The sequence below is a fragment of the Nilaparvata lugens genome, unplaced genomic scaffold (assembly GCF_014356525.2).
Source record: "Nilaparvata lugens isolate BPH unplaced genomic scaffold, ASM1435652v1 scaffold1491_1_2, whole genome shotgun sequence".
Taxonomy (NCBI): Eukaryota; Metazoa; Arthropoda; class Insecta; order Hemiptera; family Delphacidae; genus Nilaparvata; species Nilaparvata lugens.
The window spans coordinates 11,725-21,598 of NW_024090252.1; the positions used below are offsets into that span (position 1 = coordinate 11,725).

Consider the following 9,874-nt stretch of genomic DNA (forward strand, 5'->3'; position numbering starts at 1 on the left):
CCACTACTACTCCGCGAAAGAAGCCATAGTGCATTCGTGTGACGTCAGCACAGGTAGGCTCCTACATCAATACAATCACTAGCTGATATAGATCCGCTGAAATCAACGAATTTTTATTGGTGTAGGAGCCCTACCTGTGCTGACGTCACACGAATGCACTACGGCTTTGTTCACGGAGATAGTGGTGAGACTCCAGGAAGTTTGTATAAATATACTGTCAATAAGGTATCCTTCGTCAAATATCGGGGCATCGAGCTTTGCTCGTCATCTATTTATTGACTTTTGATAAACCGAACACAATTCTTCAAAATGATTGGCGAAGTACTAACAGGCACAGCCCAAAACTGTTTCTTTACCGAATTTTGCTTTATACACTAAAAATAGTCCAGAAAGTAGGTTATGTTCCATACACTTGAATTCAGGTTTAATTTTCTGTTTAAACATTTAAAAACAAAAAATTATAATTTTGATCATTTACAATCCAGATTAAATAACAAAATAACACTCACAAATCACTTGAAATTGTCAAATAATGATCAACTTTGAAAATTATTATATACTCTAGTTTAGGAGGATTATCATGTCATGTCAACAAATCAGATTATGTTGATCAAATCGATTGAACTGTCTAGCTAGATAAAATTACTCGCTGATTGATTATGATTACACAGCTGTGAATAATACTGTCTCTCTCCCACACAGGCACACGCATCTTCTGTTATCGGGAGCCGACGAAATTATCATCTGTTTTCCAAGGATGATATATTATCCTTTCAATGTCGTTCAGCGAGTTTTCCAAGAATGAGACCTAGTGCAATCGAATCTTTATATCATAAGCCTACTATGTTCAATATTTTGTGAAAATCGTTAGAGCCGTTCTCGAGATCCGTAGAACATAAATAACCAGATATAAAAATAGCCAGATATAGAAATAGCCAGATATAAAAATAACTTCTTCTTCTTCTCTATCGAACCCTTCTGCCTCTCAGCGTCGGGTGGACAGCGGAACATTGGGACAGGAATTTCGGAATAAATAAAAATAACCAGATATATAAATACAGAAATTGCTCACTTATTATAGGATTAGGTGATTGATTCAAAAGACATTTTGTTTCTTGAGACTTCCACTCCGATGCATGACAACTGAGGAGAAGAGTTACTAAGTTTATTTCTTCAATCCCTTCAAAAAAATCGACGAAGGTGAGATGTTGTAAATAATTGAGAAACAACTATTAGGATTGGATCATATTAGGACACATGTGGGTTGATTGGATTAATGCTCCAGATCCACTGCTGTCATTAGAGTATAGTGCGATCCACTTCATACTGTCATCATTCCTGATGAATAGCATTGATGCTGAATGTTTGAATTGTTTGTTATGTTGTTGATAATATAAGAACATAGAACAATGTTGTTAGTTTGAAGTGATTTTTCATATATGTTTATGTTTTTGAAGGGACAGATTCAAAGATCCAAAGGTTCGAGAAACCTCACATGTCAACCTCACCTCACTGTGAGCCCCGATTTTTTCTATACATCATATTAAAACTTTAACCGGAACACCGGTCTGTGAGACCAGAGGCAAAATTATTTTTTCTATAGTGGCAAAATTGTGAATCAGAAATTGCTGCCCGCTCTAATACCTTTTCCCCCACTATTCCTCAACATTCTCCAACAATGCTCGTCAGTCCCCAACTCACGGTTATCAAGTAAACATCAATCCATTGAAAACGTACCAGTCTCAGCTACCGGATCTTTCGGATAATGTTCATTTTTCACCGGTCTAGAATACCGGATGTTTCGACTAACATATATTTTGAGCGTTCAATTTTTTTCCAATGTTTTTCTCTTCATTGACATGTTTTACTTGGAAAACTAATTTTTGTAATTTAAGAAACGTTGGTTTAGGAAAATAGATGACAATGGATGAGTTATTATCCATACAAGCCCCAGCCTTTGGAACTTGTATCAATAGGATGCTTCACAATGAAGTGTCACAAAATAAACATTCAATTGACGAAATAGATGATTCCGAACACTATAGTTATTTATGAACTTTTCTTGCTAATAAAATAGCTGGAGGCTGAAAACCTTTCTCAAACAAGTTTCTTGGTAACAATGAAAAACATTATTATTTTCAATGATTACCTTTCAGTTTTGCTATAAAGCCTATATTGATAAATATTTCTCCATGATTATTGTTTGGTGTGTGTTCTTACATCCAACATCATACATTTATCACATATCAATGTTTCCAATTTTTTTCCATTCTTCCATCACTTAATTTGCAACTAAAATCTATATTATACTTTACTATAATTGGAATTTACCAATAAAAATATTTAAATTCATATTTAGTAGAAAATATATCAAATATAACACTTTAAGCAGACCCGGTCTGTGTGACCAGATGTTTCGGTTTAGGTCAGTTCTGACCATGTTTCGGTTAGAGTGTTAAGCACCAATTCATAATATTCCACCAATTATTATCTTTAATATCGGGGCATCGAGCTTCGCTCGCTATTTCCATTTATTGATAAACAGAACACAATTCTCTAGAATGATCGTGTTTATTTTTACTCTCCTTGCCCTATTACCATAGGTAAGGAAAGTATTGCTTTCCAAAAAAAATTAAGGTACCCCAATTTGAAGTTTTCTATACGTTTCTAAGTCCCCTGAGTCCAAAAACATGATTTTTGGGTGTTGGTCTGTGTGTGTGTGTGTGTGTATGTGTGTGTGTGTATGTGTGTATGTCTGTGAACACGATAACTCCATTCCTAATCAACCGATTGACTTGAAATTTTGAACTTGAGGTCCTTATACCATGAGGACCCGACAATAAGAAATTCAATAAAATTCAATTCTAGATGGCGGAAAAAATGGCGGATAATTACTAAAAAACCATGTTTTTCACGGTTTTCTCGAAAACGGCTCTAACGTTTTCTTCAAATTTATACCATGGATAGCTATTCATAAGCCTATCAACTGACATGAGTCTCATTCCTGGGAAAATTGCAGGAGCTCCGTAATATTCTTGAGAAAAATGGCGGATAATTACTAAAAAACATGTTTTTCACGGTTTTCTCGGAAACGGCTCTAACGATTTTCTTCAAATTCCTACCATGGATGATATTTATAAGCGCTATCAACGACATGAGTCTCATTCCTGGAAAATTTCAGGAGCTCCGTAATATTCTTGAGAAAAATGACGGATAATTACTAAAAAACATGTTTTTCACGGTTTTCTCGAAAACGGCTTTAACGATCTTCTTCAAATTTATACCATAGATAGCTATTTATAAGCCCTATCAATTCACATTTGTCTCATTCCTGGGGAAATTGCAGGAGCTCCATAATATTCTTGAGAAAAATGGCAGATAATTACTAAAAAACCATGTTTTTCACGATTTTCTCAAGAATTACTAGACTGATTTATTTCAAATTCATACCCTGTATAGTTATTTATCAGCTCTATCAACTGGCATGAGTCTTTTCCCTTGGAAACTAATGGCGTCCACCCCATCTTTGAGAAATGAACTTTGTAAACTCCTTCTCGTGCATGAGGTAGGTAGGTAGAGCAGTTTATAAAAAGAACACATAGTCGAGATTTTCATCTGTAGAACAGCTGTTTTGACGTCTTTTAAAAAATCATTGGATTTCACAATTCACACAGAGGAAAATGTACTCTGTAAAAAATAATTATATATACACATATACAGTAGTCTGATCGTAGTTTCAAATATGTTGCCGCCAATCGTCATTATGTTATTCCTCTCACTTATTCTCGTTTGAGAATGAGGCTCACAGTTCAATGAGCAAGGAAAGTTTTGTGAGTGTACCACACCAGATTTTTACAGCTGGCTATACGTCAGCTTATGAATTTCGGGGATGCGATATTTTGATTTTCCAGAGAATCACTCGCTCACTCACTTTTTTACTATCCACTTCTCCTGTTTCAGCAAGTATGAATTATTTTTTTAATGTCGTTCAGCAAGTTTTCTCAGGATGAGACCTAGTGCAATCGAATTTTTATATCATAAACCTACTATGTTCCAAATCTCGTGAAAATCGTGAGAGTCGTTTTCGAGATCCGTTGGACAAAAATAACCATAAATATAAATAATCAAATATGAGAATACAGAAATTGCTCGCTTAATATAATAGGATTCATACTGAAATGTTTAACAAGCAATTAGTGCTATCATCCTCGGCCATCTACAGTAATCTCCAACAAGTTCTCATACATATAGGTGCGTACAGACTTTCGCTCTGCTCCGCAACCGAACGTCACTCCAGCAGAGCGATTGATGATCGACCGGCGAACAAGAGTGGTTCGACCGGGGAACGCGAGAAGATCTAAATCTTCCGTAACGTTCATGATGGGTGCGTGGGCGGAGCGACTGTGGTTCGATGGTTGTACGAGGGCGGTACGAGGGAGGAGCGTGCTCGGTGCGGGTGAAATGTTACCTCAGTTTACCGCAGTTGAAATTAATCTTTGAGATGGGAAGGAAATAATCCTCCGAATATTTAATCAATAAATTGAATATATAGTTCAATATATTAACTACAATATTCCATTTATTTAATTTCCAACCCCTTCTAAGTAGCAACATTTATATTGAATGATATGACAGCTCAACAATTCAAGATTTACCCCATTCATTACTTGTCATTGATGATTGTTAGGCATATTCAATAATCAACAATAAGATTGTAATCATGTTTGCAATTTAATATACATAATAGATCAAATAAATAGAATTTCCAAAAAATAAACAAAATTTAAATCAAGTAATTACAAATTTATTTATTATCCTGTCCCATTTATTTTTGCGAAGTAGTTGCCTGTGAACTTTCCATAAATTAATATTGGTTGTTTCGTAAATACCTGGTGTATTGAAGTGAGGAGGCCTCCGTACACTTTATTCAAATTTTTCACTTATTAATTTTCACTGCACAAGAAGTTCTTGAAGTATCCTTTTTACGGCAAATTTAGATCTTTTCTGGAAATATTGGTTTCCTTGTGATGAGTTGGTCAGCAAGGATTCAGCTTCCATGGCCATAACTAAGACATCCTGTGATACTACGAGTCTACGAGTCTACGAGTCTATGAGTCTATGACCGCTAAATAATAGAGAAACGAAAAGAATATATATAAATAATGCTTTACCTGTACAGCGGAAATTGTAGAAATTACTATGGATACATATGTGATGAATGAGGTTTTCAACAAATATAAATAAATTGCCATAACTTAGGCCAGCTAGAATAAATACTCAATTAAATTTTCGGACATGATTACTTTTCTTTTTTTTTTTTTTTAATAACAAACAAGAAAATTTACATATTTTAAAAGGAAATAAAAAAAAAATAAAGAAAATAATAATAATATCACAACTTGTGATGTATGAAATCTGTCTCTGATCAACTACATATTGTAATAAATAGAAAAATTTAGCATAAGCTTAATAAACTAATAAATAAGCTAATATACTTTATTTATAACAATCTGATGGAATAGAAACACTGCTATTCACCACTATTCATCAAAATTCATTAACACTAAAGCAAAATTATAACTATAAACTATTTCAATAATCTATCTAATAATATGATCTCAATAAAATTTCTATCTATTTATAGGCTAAGATAGATTCTTTTGTACAATATTTTACACAATTCCATAAAGAAATTAAATAAGTGAGTAAAGTTAAAATTTCAATAGGTGGCGCGCTTCACCAAAGAAAATAACTATTTACTCTTCAGAAACACCTAAACCAAAGGCAACACAATTTAACCAGGAGTGAAACGTTACAGAATAATAGTGAGTTTCCTACAAATAACTCAAAGAAGAAAGTATCAATGAGCTGATCTCTCAGTAAGAAACAACAGAGACGAAAACGTTACCCCTTTACTTCAAAGATAAGAAGGAAGAATGAATACCAGGCTACGTTATCCAAAACAAGGAATTATGAATTATATTTCTTCAATTGTGAGACATGAGCCTTTTGAACAAAGCGATTAGTAATAGGGTCAACTAATTCAGCCGTAACATCAGATAACCATCTTTTTATTTTTAGTGGGCCACAATACCGGAAGCTTAATTTTGTACAAATTTGGTTGGCCTTATCACTAAGAATATGTGTCCGGACCCATACAAGGTCATCTATAGCAAAAGGAATAGGGACACGGTTCCTATCATAGCGAGTTTTTCTATAATTATGACTTTTCATCAATTGCTCTTTAGCCTTTTGCCAAATTACTACAGTGTTCTCATCGGCAGTATCAGGTAAAATTTCATTAATATTCCAGATATTCAAAAGAGGTTCTTTAGGTTTATAACGGAACATCAGAGAAAAATGGGTGCACTTAATGCTATCATGTTCAGCAGTATTAAAAGCTAAAGCTAACCAATCATTTACAGTATCATCCCATTTATTCTGTGAGTTTGCATGAAAAGCAATGAGAGAGCTACGCAAATTACGATGTAATCTTTCAACTATGTTTGCTTTAGGATAGAAAGGTGAAGTCGTATTATGACGAATTCCTAATTGAAAACAGAAATTTTTAAACTTGATTGATTTAAAAATTGATGCATTATCACTAATAATTTGTTTGGGAGTAGAGAAATTCGCAAAAATACCTTTCAATGCTCTAATTACTGATTCAGAATTAGCTTTTCTCAAACATTTTAACCAACAGAATTTACTGAAAACGTCAATTGCACTAAAAATAAAACAGTTATTCTGTGATGTGCGTACTAATGGACCAACTAAGTCAATATGTATCATCTCAAGAGGTTTTTCCTGTATTTTTGATGATAAAAAACCGTAATTGGTAGCCTGAGCTGGTTTACTTTTTGCACAAAGAGTACAAGATTTAACTAAATAAATTATATCTTTCCTCAAATCAACCCAGTGGAAATTCTCTTGAATTTTTGAAATAGTTTTAGCAATACCTAAATGAGCACCAATCATACTTTCATGATAATATTTGAAGATTAAAGGAACAAGAAGTTTGGGTATGACTATTTTTTGTTTTTCCTGGTTTCTTAGTTTTATCACTAATACTCCTTTAGACAAACTATAAGGAAACTGATCAATATTATTATTAATCTTTTCTATTATATCCGCTAAAATAGGATCATTCTCTTGGTGTTGTTTTATGTCAGTGAATACTAGTGGAAAATCGGTAATTTTTAGTGAGTTTATTAAGTTTAGACTATTTTCTACTTCTATATGTTCATCTTTGACATCAATTTCAGGCAATTCACTGTCATCATGGTACATTCTGGATAAAGCATCAGCTATGCAATTATCTTTTCCCGCTACATGCTGTGTTGTGAACTGAAATGATAAAAGCCTAAGTATCCAACGACTAAGTCTACCAATTTGCTTGTCTTGTTTTAAAATCCATGCTAAGGCACTATTATCTGTTAACAACAAGAATTTAGTGTGTTGTAAGTACAGTTTAAATCTTTCCATGCCAAAAATTGCTGCATAGCATTCGATCTCATATGTAGAATATTTGCATTCTTGTTGAGTGAGCTTTTTGGAAGCAAAACTAATAGGCTTTAGGATGCCATCAACATATTGAGAAAGGACCGCAGAAATTGATAAGGAGCTCCCATCAGTTTGCAACACAAACTGTTTATTAAAATCAGCTGTTATTAAGACAGGAGGGTTCATAATTGCATTTTTCAATTTCTGAAAAGCTTTCTCGTGAACATCTTCCCAAATAAATTTTTTATCCTTCTTTCTTAGTTCGTTGAGGGGTGAGGCGATTTCAGCGTAATTTTCAATGAATTTGTGAAAATATCCTACCATTCCTATGAATCTGGAGATAGCCTTGACATTTTTTGGTCTAGGGTAATTACGAATTGAATTTGTCCGAGCTGGATCAATAGTAATACCATGTTCACTTACTAAATTACCTAGAAAGGAGATTTGTTTTTTTGCAAATTTAGCTTTCTCCTTTTTTACAGTAAACCCACCTTGTTTAAGTTTGGACAACACTATCTTAATGTGCTCAAGATGTGACTCAAAATCTTCAGAATAAATCACAATATCATCCAAATAATTTATTACAAATTTGAATTTTATCCCTTCAAATAAAATATTCAAAGCAGTAGATAAGGCTTGAGCACCTATTGATAAACCAAACGGTACACGAGTATAACAGTAAGTTTGAGTTGGAGTTGCAAAAGTAGTCAAGTGCTTAGAAGATGGAGATAATTTCAATTGATAATAGCTTTCAGTAAGATCAAGAACAGTAAAGAACTTAGCACCGTTAAACCAATGGAATGTACTCTCAATGTTTGGCAAAGGTGTAGCATCTAATGCAATTTTTTTATTTAATGCTCTATAATCTACTACCACACGATGGCCACCATCTTTCTTAGGAACTAAGAAACAAGGGCTGGAATAATTAGAAGTTGATTTCTCAATAATTCCATCATCTAACATTTTTGAATTTTTTTATTTAAGATTTCCATTCTTATCGGATTTAACTGATAAGGAGCTTTCCTTACGGGCTGATTGTCTATCAGACGAATTTCATATTCTATTACGTTCGATTTACCTAGTTTATGGGTAAGAACATCATCAAATTGATTTAATACTTTGTTTAATTCTACTTTCTGCGAAGAGCTTAAATCGTCCAATTCCACATCAGTACCAATTCTATTCATTTTCTTTAGTAATTCCAACCTGTGATTTTTTTCAAAAGAAAATTTGAATTGCGGTTTAAATCCAAAGAAATACCTATTATTGAATAAATCAGGAACTAATTTGGAATAATGAATAAAATCACAACCTAAAACAATAGGAATTGACAAATCATCATGAACAAAGAAACGAAATTTCCAACTGAAGTTTTCAATTTTTATTTTTAATAGAACTGACTCTTTCAACAGTAATTTACTTTTATTCGCAGTAACACAATGCTGAATATCCTCTTGAATAAGCAGATTACCATTATCCCGTAATATTTCAGTAAAAACTTTCCTTGAAATGATACTATAATCAGAACCAGAATCAATCAATGCAATAGAACTGACACAGTTATTTCCTAACTCACATACTATTAAAGGAGTGATTTTATTAATCAAAGCTCTAGTCTTTAACTGATTAAATTTCTTTTGCTTTTTTCTTTTTATTTTATTTTTCATTTTCTGATTTTTGCCAGTATATTTTGATTGAATTGATTTCTTCTTACCATTAGAAAAAGTATCACTACATTTCAAGGTATTAATTCCGTTTTCTTTATTGAATTTTTGATTGTATTTGGTGTTTTGAAATTTTCTTTTACTGGATATTTTCTTTTTATACTGTTTCCCAGCTAGTCATGCTTTTTTATTTTCACAAGAGTTTGCATAATGTCCACTTTCATTACATTTAAAGCAACGTATTTTAGATAGATCTCTAGTGAAATTATTATTAGATCTTTGGTGATTCTGATTATGATTTCTCGAATTACTGCTTGTACCTCTGAAATTTGAATTATTCATGTTGGATCTACATGACTGAGCTAGATGACCTACTTTGTTGCATTTGTAACAACGTCTTTGAGCTAATTCAACATTCATTGGAGATTTTTGATTCTTTTTATTAGTATTAAAATTGTATTTATTTCTTTCTAAATCCCCATATTGAATATTTTGAGATACTACTGAGATGGAAGTTAAGTCATTAAAACTAGTTGGTTTGGATTGGAAAACTAGTCTATTTCTTTCCTCTGGATTCAACCCTGAGCAAATATTATTGACTACGTCTTCCTCAGATTTTTCTAATCTTAGTAGTTTATTAGCGTCTTTGATTGACACAATGTAAGCAGACAAGGGTTCACCAGCCCTTTGTAAACGATAATAGTGGT

General features: G+C 33.0%; 1 long non-coding RNA gene across 1 annotated transcript; it reads right to left on the minus strand.

Annotated features, from left to right (window-relative positions):
* Positions 1-4,709: 4,709 nt before the first annotated feature.
* On the minus strand, positions 4,710-5,461 carry LOC120355446. Its single transcript, XR_005573519.1, has 2 exons — positions 5,172-5,461; positions 4,710-5,125 (listed from the first exon to the last, which is right to left on the minus strand). It is a non-coding gene; the product is annotated as an uncharacterized LOC120355446 (long non-coding RNA).
* Positions 5,462-9,874: the final 4,413 nt, after the last annotated feature.